Source organism: Pantherophis guttatus, chromosome 4, assembly GCF_059756535.1.
Source record: "Pantherophis guttatus breed Tessera chromosome 4, ASM5975653v1, whole genome shotgun sequence".
Lineage (NCBI taxonomy): Eukaryota > Metazoa > Chordata > Lepidosauria > Squamata > Colubridae > Pantherophis > Pantherophis guttatus.
Window position 1 is genome coordinate 121,736,092 of NC_142066.1, and position 14,324 is coordinate 121,750,415.

At 37.1% G+C, this 14,324-nt stretch overlaps 2 long non-coding RNA genes across 3 annotated transcripts in view; one reads left to right on the forward strand and one right to left on the reverse strand.

Annotated features, from left to right (window-relative positions):
• Positions 1 to 1,102: 1,102 nt before the first annotated feature.
• On the forward strand, positions 1,103 to 6,701 carry LOC117654889 (uncharacterized). The gene is made up of 2 exons (XR_004588437.2): positions 1,103 to 1,836; positions 3,123 to 6,701. It is a non-coding gene; the product is annotated as an uncharacterized LOC117654889 (long non-coding RNA).
• A 101-nt stretch (positions 6,702 to 6,802) lies between these two features.
• The window catches only part of LOC117654887 (uncharacterized), an 84,297-nt gene continuing 76,775 nt past the window's right edge, over positions 6,803 to 14,324 (reverse strand). For both annotated transcript variants that reach the window (XR_015734018.1, XR_015734019.1), the window contains 2 exons: positions 12,787 to 12,928; positions 6,803 to 7,043 (listed from right to left, as the gene is read on the reverse strand). This is a non-coding gene — a long non-coding RNA (uncharacterized LOC117654887). The remainder of the gene's footprint in view (positions 7,044 to 12,786; positions 12,929 to 14,324) is intronic.

The window sequence follows — 14,324 nt, forward strand, 5'->3', positions numbered from 1 at the left end:
ACTAATGGTGGAAAATACTATTGATGCCAATGATTAAGGACGTTTCTGACTCTATAAACCTTGTAAAATTTGTCTACCCTCCAATAAGGTCTTTCATCTTTCTTCTTCAGAAGACTTGTAGCAAAATTAAATTGAAATTTAAGAACAGTCCCTCCTGAGACTGGAGGGCTTGGATAATCACCTTCAATGCCATGCAGAGGAATTTGTGGAACATCTGATTTCTGAACTGAAAATCACTGAGTTGAAAATCACTCAAATCTGTTCTCAGTTGGTATATACATTTGGAGCAAATTCATTATAGATACATGACCTTACCTGGTTATGTGGGAACAATGTGATCCTGTTAAACTGATGAAGTGGACAGAGACCTTGATGCTGTCAGTGCAACTACCTATCAGTTAGATCTGTATCCCTTCTGGCTAGTGAAAGCCTCCAGGATAGTAACCTCCAGGTGGGGTCAAGCAGTGATAAATATATCACTGCTGGAGGGGACATTACTGGGACTTTTAAGGAGGCCATGGTCTGCACTTCCTTAAAAAAACTATCCTTAGATCTCACCTCTTTGGACCAGTATTGTCCAGTTTCTCACCTTCCCTTTTTAGGAAAGGTGGTGGAAAAGGTGGTTATCGGGGTGAAATGCTACTGGTTCAGGCCAGTTCGCCTGAACTGGTAGCAACAAATGTGACTGGTTTGCCAAACCGGTAGAAAAAATGCTTTAAAAAGTTTTTAAAAAGTTCCAAAGATGGCGGAGCACAGCTGATCGTCCAAACTTTTTTTTTTCTTTTTTAAGCAGTTTTTTACTACCTATTGGGGGAAGTCCATTTTTGCTTCCAGGAGGCTTTCCTGAAGCTTGATAGGCCAAAAACAGGGTGGATGGGGAGGTCTGTTTTTGCTCCCAGGAGGCTTCCCTGAACTCTGCTAAGCCAAAAACAGGTGGTGGTGGGGGTGCTGCGAAAGAAAGAAAGAAAGATAGAAAAAGAAAGAAAGAAGGAAGGAAGGAAGGAAGGAAGGAAGGAAGGAAGGAAGGAAGGAAAGAGGGAGGGAGGGGGAGGGAGGGAGGGAGGGAGGGAGGGAGGGAAGGAAATAAAAAGGAGAGGGAGGAAGGACCACAAACCTGGCACTAGATACAGCTTCAGAGGATACCTTGAAAGAGCACAGCAATCAATCCAGGGCTGGAAGGGACCTGGAGATCATCTAGTCCAACCTCCTGGTCCAGAAGGACATTTTTAAAGTGAGTTTCTTTTGACTCCCCAGTCACATGACTACATAGCCACGCCCACCCAGTCACATGAACCCCCCCAAGCCATGCCCATCAAGCCACGCCCACAGAGCCAGTAGGAAAAAATTTTAGATTTCACCACTGGTGGTTATGTGGCAACTTCAGAGAATCAGATGAAATGGATTATCCGGACCCCTTCCAGTTGGATTTCAGGCCCAATTATGTGACAGAAAAAGTACTGATCACACATGTCAATGATCTCTACAAAGGGGATATGCAGCCATCCTTGTTCTCCTTGACCTCAACGCAGCTTTTGATACCATCAGTCATAGTATCCCTTTGTGTCAGGTAGGGGACCTGAGAATGGGTAGTGCAGCTTGGGTTTGATTCCTTTCTCCAAATTCAATTCCAGCCCATGGTCACTCCTTTGTAGCATACCTCAGGGCTCAATAATCCTTTTTAATTTCTACATGAAGCCACTGATGTGATCATCTGCCACTACTTTATATATCCATCCTAGATAACTCAAGTATTGTGTTTCTGTCCTTTCGCAGTGCTTGGAGACTCTAGAAGTCTGGATGGAGGGGTTCAGCTAAAGAGGCTTCAGCTGAACCTTGGTAAGATCGACTATGGGTGTATGGGTTTGAGGATCTGGACCAGGGGTGGGTTCTACCTACCTTTACTACCAGTTCACAGCAGGGCCGCGCGTGCATGCACAAAAGAGTTTTGATGAAGTCGGGGTCAGTAGGCGGAGCCTCCTGCCAGTTTTACTACCGGTTCTATAGAACTGGTGTGAACCGGGGGCAACCCACCACTGATCGGGACATTTAACATCTTTAGTTAAATGTTGCACTGTCCCAGACAAACCAATGTACAATGTAGGCAAGCTTGGAGGACAAAGTCACTAATCCCAATTCTACTGTAATGATTTATACAATAACTTAGAATCTATTGATGTTGCCTCTCTATCCTCCAATATTAGAAAACAATTTGATTTAATGGTCATTCTCACTAAATGTAATATAGATAATAAAAAGAGACACATACTTTTGTCTAAGTATGTGACTAAAGCTCTGGCCCTTTATTAATCTGTCACTGAGGTGATGTACATAAAACCAGAAGTTTTGATTGCACTGTCATTATCATCATCCTGAATTGGTTTTTATCACACCCTGTAGACATGTCCTAATATTGAAAATACATCATTGTAGGGACTGGCGGTTGAAGAGCACTCCTTCAACCGGAAGACTAATGTGACTGGCTTTTAATCTTTCTCTTGTTACCAATTTTGCTGGGAAACAAAACCCCATCATTAGGGGTACACTAGAGGTGTACAATTGTAATATGCCTGCAAAGAAAACCTATCTTCATTAGATATGTGGATTCTTTTGACATTTAAAAACATTGTGAAAGTTAAGCATGGTGTTTAGCATCATTTAGCTCCAAAGTTATTGCAAGTTCTTGGATTAGTCAGTCTAGAACCCTGGAAAGAAACTCGAGTACCTCTCAATAATCAGAATTAATTATAATATTACCTGCCTGTCAAAAATTCAGAGGATAATCAGCTGGATACAATGGTATCCAAAGAAATAATCATTGATTTCAAAATGTTCACTTCAATTGAATGTAACCCCTTCCACTTTTTACATGCATGCAATATTTTTTTAAAAATAACGATCTAGTCATATATCTCATTTTGAAGCCTGTGATTATTGCTGTGAATATCCTTGGATAGATAATGTAGTTTAAAAAATACACATAGTCCTTGACTTATGACTACAATTGGGGCCATAATTTACATTGCTAAGCAAGACTGTTATTAAGTGAGCATGCCTAATTTTATGTCCTTTTTGCCATGGTTGTTAAGCCAATAACTGCACTTGTCATTATTAAACAAATCTAGCTTCCTCCATTGACTCTGCTTGTCAGTAACCAGTTGGGAAGGACACGAATGGTGATCACATGACCCCAGGGCATCGCAAATATCATGTCATAAGTACTTTCCATTTGCCAAGTGCCTGAATTTTAATCAAATGATCATGCAGAATGCTGGGAAGGTTATAAGCATGAAGACAGGTTGTAAATCGCTCTTTTTCACTGCTGCTATTATTTGAACAGTCACTAAATGAATGGTTGTAAATTGAGGATTATCTGTAATGCATTATTCTAAAGTTTATGCCTACAAAAATGTCAATATATGTATTGGAAAAATGTATACATTTTTATACATGTATGTAATTATATCTTAAAGTGGAAATGGACAGAAATTATGGGTAAAATATACAAAAATGATACAGAATGGAAAAAGATACACACACCTCATCTTCATATTATAGATTTTATTTTATATACAGAAAGGTGGGTATATAGCTCACCCTATATGTTTTTTTCTCACTATGATACAGTCCCCCAATCCAATCAATGTCAATTCTAGTACAGAGTAGGGAATCAATTTATGTTTCTACTGACTTCTTTAAAATGATCCATTAGAAAATCTACTTTAACTTTTTCAGTTTCCACTAATTTATAGAGCATTGCTAAATGACATTTCCTAATATTATTTTCCTAAATTATACTATGCAAGTCATAGAAATAATGACTTACATTTGGAATTGTAAAAAGGGTAGTGATAGCTAGCTGTTGTTCCTTTTTCTACTATTTTTTACTCTTCTTCCAGTACTAGTGCTATTATGGATTTGCAATTAAAAAGTTGCTGTTTTATTGCTGCTTCATTTCTTTAATGTATACCATTATATGTATACGAAAATGTATACCAAATGAAAATCATTTGAAAATTGCAAAGAACAGCTGTAACTCGTTGAGTCAATCACAAAACAGGATATCTTGAAGTCTGTTTTAAAATTCTCTGTTTGTATGTGCATGCATATATGCGGGTATACACGTACACTCACAGACATATAAGATCTGGGGAATATTGAGTTTCATAACAGGCAAGAATTTTGCAGTAACTATTACTCAAATAGCAGTAACAGATTCTCAATCTTCAAAGAATTTTCAAGTTTTTGTATTATTAAAATGGGAAAATTGGTTGGATCCAGAACTTTTTTGATCTGCCTTAAAAGCTGTGGGCTAGGGAAATGATCTCTATAGCTGTCAAAGTTTATCTTGTACACAGGAGTGACAAAGAAACTCCAGTCTCCCTGTAAACAGAAACATTGAGAAATCTACACTTATGTGGTCTATATTATTAGATCTGTCTCATGCCAACATTCGTTTTTTACCATCTAATCATCACGTAGTAATCATCTCCAACTGTCACTTAGCCAACAAGCAAAACCTCAGGCTTTAAAGAGCAAGCGCTAAACCATAATCTCAGTTGAGAGATTGGACTGCCATAAGAAAGGAGAGCGAAAAGGAGACAGTAAGGCCTATTTCATTCTTCTTCTGAAAAGATAGCTCTTTTGGCCCTTCCCAATTGTAATCCATCCCAAAAAGATTCTTTTATGTCCCCAAACCTTTCTTCATCCCATCTGGTCATGATAAGTGTAGTAATTTTAAGAAGTGGACTTTAATTGCTTCCCGCCCCCTCCTTATCACTATTCAGATTGCCTTCCTATATGTCATATCTCTTGAATTGTTCATTTTAAGCAAAATATCTCATTCTCTGACATTTGTAATTTTCTGCTGAAGGTAAAGAATCAGGCAATTATGATTCCAGTTTGGATTAGATTGCTGTGTAGCAATCTGTGTAGCTGTGTAAGGCACCAGGCTAGAAACCAGGAGACCATGAGTTCCAGTCCTGCCTAAGTACAAAGCCAGCTGGCCAATCACTCCCTCTCAGCTCTAAGAAAGAGGCAATGGCAAACTACTTCTGAACTCTTGCCAAGAGAACTTTAGGGATTTATCCAGGCAGTTGCCAAGAGTCAAATGAAGGCTAGAAAAGAAACATGGCAAGGCAAAAGAAAGAACACACACACAAAAAATCAGCAAATGACAACAAGACCTGCCAACAGCTATCAGCAGGAAAGTTGAATAAAGAGACAGATGGGCTAATTCTACCTGTACAAGACCAAGCCATAAGAACAAATGCACACAAAGCCAGAATTGAGAAGATAGCAACACCAAAAAAATGCATTCTCTAAAAAGAATCTGAAGAATCAGTGGACCAGCTAGTTAGGTACTGCAAGAAGATAGCACATCCACACAACACTTGAACTTAACAATTATTAATAAGTAAAGACAAAAAAAGCCTAAATAGTGGACTTTGCAGTACTTGGACAGAATAGAAGAGAAAGGGGAAAAAAATCACAAAATACAAGGACTTGCAAATAGAAGTATAATGACGGTGGCACAAGAAACCAGAGATAGTGTCAATAATAATGGATGCAATCACAAAACAACTGGCACACCACTTGAACACCACCAGCATTGACCAAATTACCATCACTCACTTCCAAAAGGCAACTTTACTCAGAATACCTTACATCCTGTAACGATATTTTTAACACACCAAACAATGAGATCTGCCTATCCCAGGTTCTTGGGAAGGACTCAAAGGTGGATAAAAATGCCAAATCCAGTCTAAATATCTAGCTGACTTGTGGGCCAACAACAATAATATTAATGTATTCTTCTTGCATAGAATACAGTAATAATAATGGCTGCAATAAACTGAATCATTATATAATTTAGTAGTTTTTGATAACTAACCCAGGATTTCTGTTCTGTATTTATAGGTGACATTTGATATGAATGAAAAGACATAGGGTATGTCTTTTGTGCTTCATAAATTACATATTATTAATTCTAAATTATACCAATCTTACCTGTAAATAGATATTATGCACTTAATAATATTTAGCATGTTGGTATCTCGGTTCTTTTGCATTGATCAGTTGGTGATAGATGAGTTTATTTATTTGCTGTATGTGAAAGTTCGTTCTCTGTATCAAGTTTGTTTAGTCCACTAACTTTGTTAACCTTTGCGTTATTTGGTGTCTTTTTGTAAGTAGCCTGGATGGAAAATAGTTACATCAGGGTTAAGGGTCACAGTCATTATGGGATTTCAAGTTAAAATACACTCTGCTCTTGAGGATCAGAATCTGTTTATGCATAATTATTTTCTTTGTGAGAATTTCTATGAAGAAGATTATTATAATATATAAACCATCTGGGGGAGCTTTAATACGTACCTAGCTGCTTAATGAAATAACAATCCAAACTTTGCCAAGAAACAGCTACATTCCATCAGTCCTCAATATTAATATAGTTATTACTACTTGTGGAAATTCAATTAACTAGAAATGGAAAGAACATTATACATCATGCCAATATATTTATTAAAAGTGTGGGTCTTTTGCAAAATTAAGAGTTTCACAATATATCAAAACAAAGAGCTTATAGTATTGTAACATTGTATGTAGCATCAATTCAGTTTTCAAACAATCATTTGTGTCATGCTATTTCTGTATCATTTTCTTTTTGTCAAAACACCAAATAAAATTTGAAAGTTCCCATTGAATTGTATTTACATCTTTAAAACACTGATTCCTAATCACTAAGCTAAGATTCACAGCACTCAAGAGACATTGAAATCACTGCTTAGAAACAGTATTTGCTGACTTCACCAGGGTAACAGTTTAATCTTTAAAGTAATCAACATTCGCCCTCATCTTGGGGTCTCCTTGACTTTTAAGTTCTCCCTCGTCTTTTTCAGAAGAGGAAAAGAGACTCGGTGCTAGGCGACAGCTATTATTCCCCTCCATGGGATAGTTCACTTTATTCGGACAAGTAATATCATCTTCTATTTACACTCATTTGAAGCAAGTGCACAGGGTCAGCCGCCGTTCCACTCTGATGTTGTCTGTAAAGTAAAAGGGAAAGACATGGCAGCAGAAGTCAGCAGGGTTTTGAAATCAGAATAACCTGGGAAGCAGATACAGCATGCCAATTGTTTTCTTTCATTTGATCCTTTAGGGAAAGAGAAAACACACACGTACACAGCGTCTCGGTCTCAAAGGATTTCTCACATGATGAAGCAGGTTAATGGCAAGGAAACAACATTGGGCATTCTTTTTTTTATCTAACTTCAATCCTTCAGCTCTGTTTTTGACCAATGTTTAATAGTTAAGAATTTTTATAAATATCACATGCAGAAATCTTTGTTAAATTACTGGGGTGGCATGGTGGTTCACCAGTTAAGATGCTGGGTTTGTTGGCTGCAAAGCCTGCAGTCCAGGTTTGAGATCTGAGTGCCAGGGTGAGCTCCTATCCTCGCCGCAGCTACTGCCAACCTAGCAGTTTGAAAGCGAATAAATATGTACCAATTCTGTGGGAAGGTAACAGCACTCTGTGATGTCGTGCTGGCCACACGACTGCAGAAATGTCTTCAGACAGCACTGACTCAATGGCATTGAAATGGAGATGAGTACTGCCCCCTATAGTTGGCCAGGACTAGCGGAGTAAAATCCTTTACCTTTACTATTTATTGCGGAAGTTTAGCTAAAATTAATTATGTTTTCAAAGCAATGAGGACAGTGGAATCTGCAGCAGACCATAATAATGGCAAATTGATAATATGTGTGCTGACATCATCATGTAAATACTGCTATTATGGACTTGTGTTTTATCACCAGAACCTAAAAGATTCTATTTGTATAATTACTCCACCAGACATAACTTGTCATTTACCTCATACTGAGGACACACGAATAAGGAGTTGTCTGTTATAATTCAATATCTACGAAAAATAAATAATATAGCACAATTTACCAAAACTGTACTTGGAGTTTTATTTTGACATTATTATAATCAGAGATTTTTAAGAACTATGTTATCTTTCTTGAAAAACTTTGGATGAATCATGTGCTGCTATATTATGCAACATGAATGCTACCTACATTTTAAAAATAAAAGAAATAACTACAGGATCCAGTGTGAAAAAATCACCCAAAAAAGCAATGGGAAATATTGCTGCCAGGAATTCAGTTCTACTCAAGAAGGTCCATGTTATCATACTATCTGTACTATTTTAATGCTCTAAAAGACTGTCATATAAAACAATGTTCACATTTGAACAATCATGAATTTAATTAATAATTGCAAAGTTAAATCATTTTTTATTAGTGGTCTCATAAGACAATGCTTTGTTAATTTAATCAGACTAGTCTTTACTTGGGTGCATAGTTATCAGTTCATAACATTTAATTTTAATGTGCGTCTTTCAAACTATGTTAACTATTTCCAGGGAACCAATTTTTCTTTCATTCATATTTGTTCTTAAAAATAAGTATTTCCTCAATATTAACTGCTATATAGATAAGCCACACAATTGGCAGCCCCATGATTCATTGAAACAGCAATCCTACACATGATTGTGGGGCCATTGTTTTTGACATATCTGGGGCTTGCTTTAATTAAATATTGATCAAATTATGCTTTAGCAGTTAGCACTTTTATATGTATTTGTCAGATGGATCAAAAGATTTAGATCAAAAGATCTAAATAATCTTTAAAATATTTAAGAGTAAAATTATTCCATATATTATGGGTAGACCAAACTTTTGCCTTATAGGGAAAAGTTTCATACATGCAAGACTCTTATACTCTCACTATGAAACACACTACACTAGAAATATTTCGTCATTAATTCAGCTTCCAAATCTCAAACCAACCTAGTGATCTTTATACTAAAATAACATGAATCCAACCCTAAAATGAGATACCATTGTTTATTATTTACACTAAAATTACATGATAAGGATGGCAATATTTTGCTCAAAGGTGATATGTACTCTTGACTTAATTTCCTGTAATTTTCAGCAAATGATTAATTCTAACCTAGGGTATTCTTGTTAGACTCCACACTACAGTTAAAACCAAACTGTGATAACATTAAGCTGGCTCACCATTTGTAGGATCCAAATCCACTTAGTCCAGAAAGGTGGGTGATTCTAAAACTTTCATTGAGCAATTTAGGATTTAAATATTTAATTTTGAGAATAATATGCTTCTTTTTGCTGCACAGAATCTATTTTAATTTTGGGGACTTTATCTATTGGGTTTATTGCTCTTTTACTAAATATGTGAAGTATATTTGATTTTTAGACCAATAATATAGAGCACAGAAGCAATTTTTATAACACTCTTTCAATCTGGCATGATATGTAAACCATTGTATAATAGGTTGTCACACAACGGTGGAAATTTCTCCCAAAACAAATTTTATGTTAATAACATTTGATTTAACAACCCCATTATTGTCTTACTAGTTTTTTAAAAAAAACAGTAACAATCTATGAAGCCAAATCAGTAGTGATTTGCTGGGTTACAACACAGAAACACTTTGCCATAAAACACTACAGTGCTTTAAGATTTATTTTCATTCCTATTGTGGGTGAAAAGTTCACAGAGCAGAGAATTTTATTCAGATGAAAATTATCATGGAAACATAATCTGATATAAACCAAACATTGACCTGTTTGTCAAGTGGAGAAAAAGGAAATATAAAGGTGCTTCCCAATGCATAATAAGTTTATTTTTCAAAGTATCCACCAGCTCCCCAAACCTGCTGCTTTTCAGATGTCTTTAACTTCCATTTCCATCAGTCTATTGGCCGGTTGCCCTGGGATAATAGAAGTTGAAATCTTGATGGCCTGGTGGCTCAGCAGACTAAGCATTGTGATTAACACCAGCTGTCTGCAATTACTGGAAGTTCGAATCTCACCAGGCTCAAGGTTGACTCAGCCTTCCATCCTTTCAAAGACAGGTGAAATGAGGACCCAGATTGTGGGGGCAATAAACTGACTTTGTATAAATATACAAAAGTATGAAGGCTATTGCTTAAGGCATTGTAAGCCGCCCTGAGTCTCCAGAGAAGGGCGGCATATAAATCAATTTAAAAAAAAAAAAGTTAGGCAAGGCAGACTTAAATCAGCAAGTTGAAACACATTTATTTATTTACTAATTTATTTAGAGAGCCAGTTTAGTGTAATGGTCACGGCATCAGGTTAGAAACAGATGTTGTGAGTTCTAGTGCTGTTTTAGTCATAAAACCATCCAGCTGAGTTTGGGCCAGTCACTCCCTCTCAGCCCTAGGAAGTAAGCAATGGCAAACTACTTTCTAAAATGTTGCCAAGAAAATTGCAGGGACTTGATCAGGAATCAAAAACTGACTCAAACGTGCCTGTACATACACACACACAAAGAGAGGGAGGGGAAGAAGGGAGGGAAGGGAGGAAGAGAGAGAGAGAGAGAGAGAGAGGGAGGGAGAAAAAGAGAGTTTTTTATTCAGTTTACATAGCTGATCATCTCACATATGTGACTCTAGGGTCTTAGAGTCTTAATACATCATGAACAATGAACAAAATACAAATGAAAGCAACATAGGTAAAGGTAAAGGTTCCCTTCGCACATTTGTGCTAGTCATTCCCAACTCTAGGAGGCCATGCTCATTGCCGTTTCAAAGCCGAAGAGCCAGTGCTGTCAGAAGATGTCTCCATGGTCATGTGGCTGGTGTGACTAAATGCCAAGGGTGCGTGGAACGCTGTTATCGTCCCACTAAAGGTGGTCCCTATTTTTCTACTTGCATTTTTTACGTGCTTTTGAACTGCTAGGTTGGCAGAAGCTGGGACAAGTAATGGGAGCTCACCCCATTACGTGGTACTAGGGATTTGAACCACTGAACTTCCGACCTTTCAATTGACAAACTCAGCATCTTAGCCACTGAGCCACTGCATCCCTTGAAAGCAACATAAAACTGTGTGTGTGTGTGTGTGTGTGTGTGTTTTCTATTGAAGCAACCTGGTCTACCCAAATATGGGAAGGAGCATACTGCTTCCTTTTCGCCTTTCAGCCCCAATCCAGAAGCCCTCAGGCAGTCACATTCACGACAAACTAATATGCAAGCAAGCTAAGGTTCAAATCCCAGAAGGGTATGGCTAGCTGATGATAGCTAAATAGCTTGAAATAGATCTATACTAGTCTCCCTTTATTTCTTTGTCAGTAAATATAAATTTAACACACACACACACACAACACAAAGACCTAGATTGAGTACAGACCATTCATAATTTTCAGTACAACTTTTGAGTGTACTGTACACCACAATCCTCAATAGCTCTCTTTGCCAAAAAATACATTAATATTCCTCTAGGCACAGGTCTGGGTTCAAAAGTCAACATCCTGCAAGAAATATAAAGAGTTCAACTCAATTCCTCAGTGACTTCTGATACTGTCAATCACAAATATTTTCTGGATCCTTTATATGACTCAAGATGGGGGCATAGGATTACAGTGTTCTTGCTTTTGCTTGAAGTGGTAACCTCAGAAAGCAGCACTGGGTCATTGTACCTCTCCAGCCTGGCAACTATGCTGTAGAGTATCATAAAGTCCTACTTTATCTTCAGTGCTATTAACAATTTTTAAATCTACCTGGCCAGTTGTTATCAACACCCTGAGATCACTGTACTACAGCAGATGAATCAAGAGAGGCTGTGCATCTTCTGAACCTGAGTCTGCATGCAATGATGAGCTAAATGAGGCCCTAAACAGTTTGGAAACAGGATAATTGATAGATTGTCTCACTATCACACACCTGGAAGGTCACTGTGACCATAGAAGGGCTCTTGCTATATATGTTGCATTGGGATACTCATGGATGGTCCTTTTCTGGAAAAGTCCCTTTGAGGCCTTTTCTTGAAACCACCAAGGCCTTTCCTGCATGAAAATTGGATTCTCCTTTGCTTTTGTTTCTTTCTCTGCCTCATTTGAATGAATAGGTTTTTGGTTTTTATTTATTTTTATGTGATTTAAAAACAACAACCAAGCAATAATGTCACATTTGGGGTTGTGGTAGCAATTCCAAAAAGTGGGGTGGGATATTATTTTAAAGAAGAGAATGTTCCATATTTTTAGGTCATAAATGTCAACCTTGCATAATAAAACTGAGTTATATTTCTTTTCAAAGTCAATTTCTTTCTTCCCCAGTTCTTTGTATTTTACTTACAGTCAGATTGCAAACACCATCAAAAGTTACATTGAAGCAAAGGAAATAGCACAAGATAAATGTCTCAGAATAAAACTTGCTACTGGAAAATGTAATCTAAAAGTTTCCACATGGTTGTAAAACCCTTCCCTTAAAAAAGCGCTACATCATGAAATGAACACTAACAGATTTGTCTCATATTAAATCTTCTATGAATTTTTTATAAATATGTCACTTTGTATGAATCTACGGCATCTGTTGCCTTGATCTACTGCCTGGTCCTTTTTGTTTAATTGAGGTTTTTGGTGGGGTGGCTTTTTTTTTTTTTTTTGGTAAAGCAATGTTATATTTTGCCGTTTTTTAAAAAAATCAATATTATTACGTCTTTTAAAAATTGTCAGATCTTTAGCAGATAATTTGGCAGTCACAGTCATGAGAACCATTTCATAATTACAAAATATTTTTTTCTTGACATTACTGAAAAAAGATTCTATAGCTTTTCAAAAATGTGAGAATCTGAACATGGCTTATGCTAAATTAATGAAGGAACCTCAGTTTCCATGTGCAAACCCCATCTAAATGTAGGAAAACTCCACAGAAGTAAGAGTGGAACCATACTTGCCTCAGTCAAATCAGATACTCACATTTGTGAGCGAAACCTGTTTCTCAGTAACTCTTGAGGTTACAAATGGATTGTAATTTAAGAAATTGCAAGAGGAGCAGGAAGCCAGGCTGTCATCATACACGTTCATTAAACGCTCAGACTGGAGAAGACAAAATTAAATGGTGAAATGTACAATTTGTCAAGATGTCAATACTGCACTCCTAATTTATTAGGCTAAATGCTTCCAAGTTTCATATACAACAATTCTAACTTGTTGAACCAATCCAGGCAATCAAGTAATGATGTAGTCTTTTTTTCAGAATGGTTCTACCTCAAATCCTTTTAATATATCAAAACCTCCATCAACCACTTGACTCTTTATACACTGATGTGTTGACTAATACATATCCAGTACTGTATATTTTAATCAGTGAATGGAAAATGAATTTGATGGCCAACAGTACTGGGGTTCTTCACATAGTAATTCATGTTTCTGCAAGAGTTAAAGTGAACTTTCTCTTTTTTCTTTTCTGCCCCTTGCATTGTATCATTTAGTTTGAAAAGAGTCTGTTTACTTCCAAAACCCTGTCCTCCTGGCCCTTTCCTTACAACGTGCTAATTACAATTCTTTGGTATGCCTTTTTTGCTGGCTGCATCTGTGTTTACATATCTTCTGTGATCAGTCAGAGGCCCACTCTGGGGCCTTTCAGCTCCTTTCAAAACTCGTCCTCCAGGAGTTTAACCAAACTCAGCATTGCTAAGATCAGTTACTCCCTGGAGCCCTCCCTGGTCAATTTCTAGCATCCACTGACATTTTGACATAAATCGGCAGGCAAATGCTCCCTAGTCTAGAGATATGAAATTTGGAAAAGTGTGAATTCAAACAACTGTTGATAAATTGCTCTATAAGGCCTTCACCATTAATTTCTGTCAGTAGACAGTAAAATGGCAATGGCTGTTCAACATGGTTCCAAAAACAACATTTTCTTCTCTGGAGTAGAACACAGAACACTGACAAATTGGAATTCATCTTGTTGAGTTGGGGGATATCTAAAATTACACAGATGGTGTTGAACAAAGTTTGTGTTCTCTTTCCAATTTAAACAGGATTGTGCCCTTTAGTCAGATTTCAAGGGTTTTTGTTGGCCTTTTTCTGGGCATCCAAAGAAAGTCGTTATCCAACATAGAATCTCATAAAGTAATATGCCCTGGTTGGCCAATGTTAGTGCCCTGATTGGTGCCTCTGAAAACACCATGGACCCTGGAGGCAAGCCTTCTCAATGGCAGCCTAGGCCTCTGGAACAAGGTCTCTGGAACACACTCAGAGACAAGGTGGATCAAATTAACTAATGTTTCAGAGGCTCTTAGTATTTGATGTTTTAGAAGTTTCTGTATTGGTTGGCTTTAAAATATTATTCAAAATTTGTAATTTATAATATTGCATATACACCTCAAACCATACTAGTAAAATTAAAGATGTGCTATTGCCACAAGAGGAAAAGCTACCCATATATAATGAATATTATGGGAGACTAAAGTTCAATATTTGTTTTAAA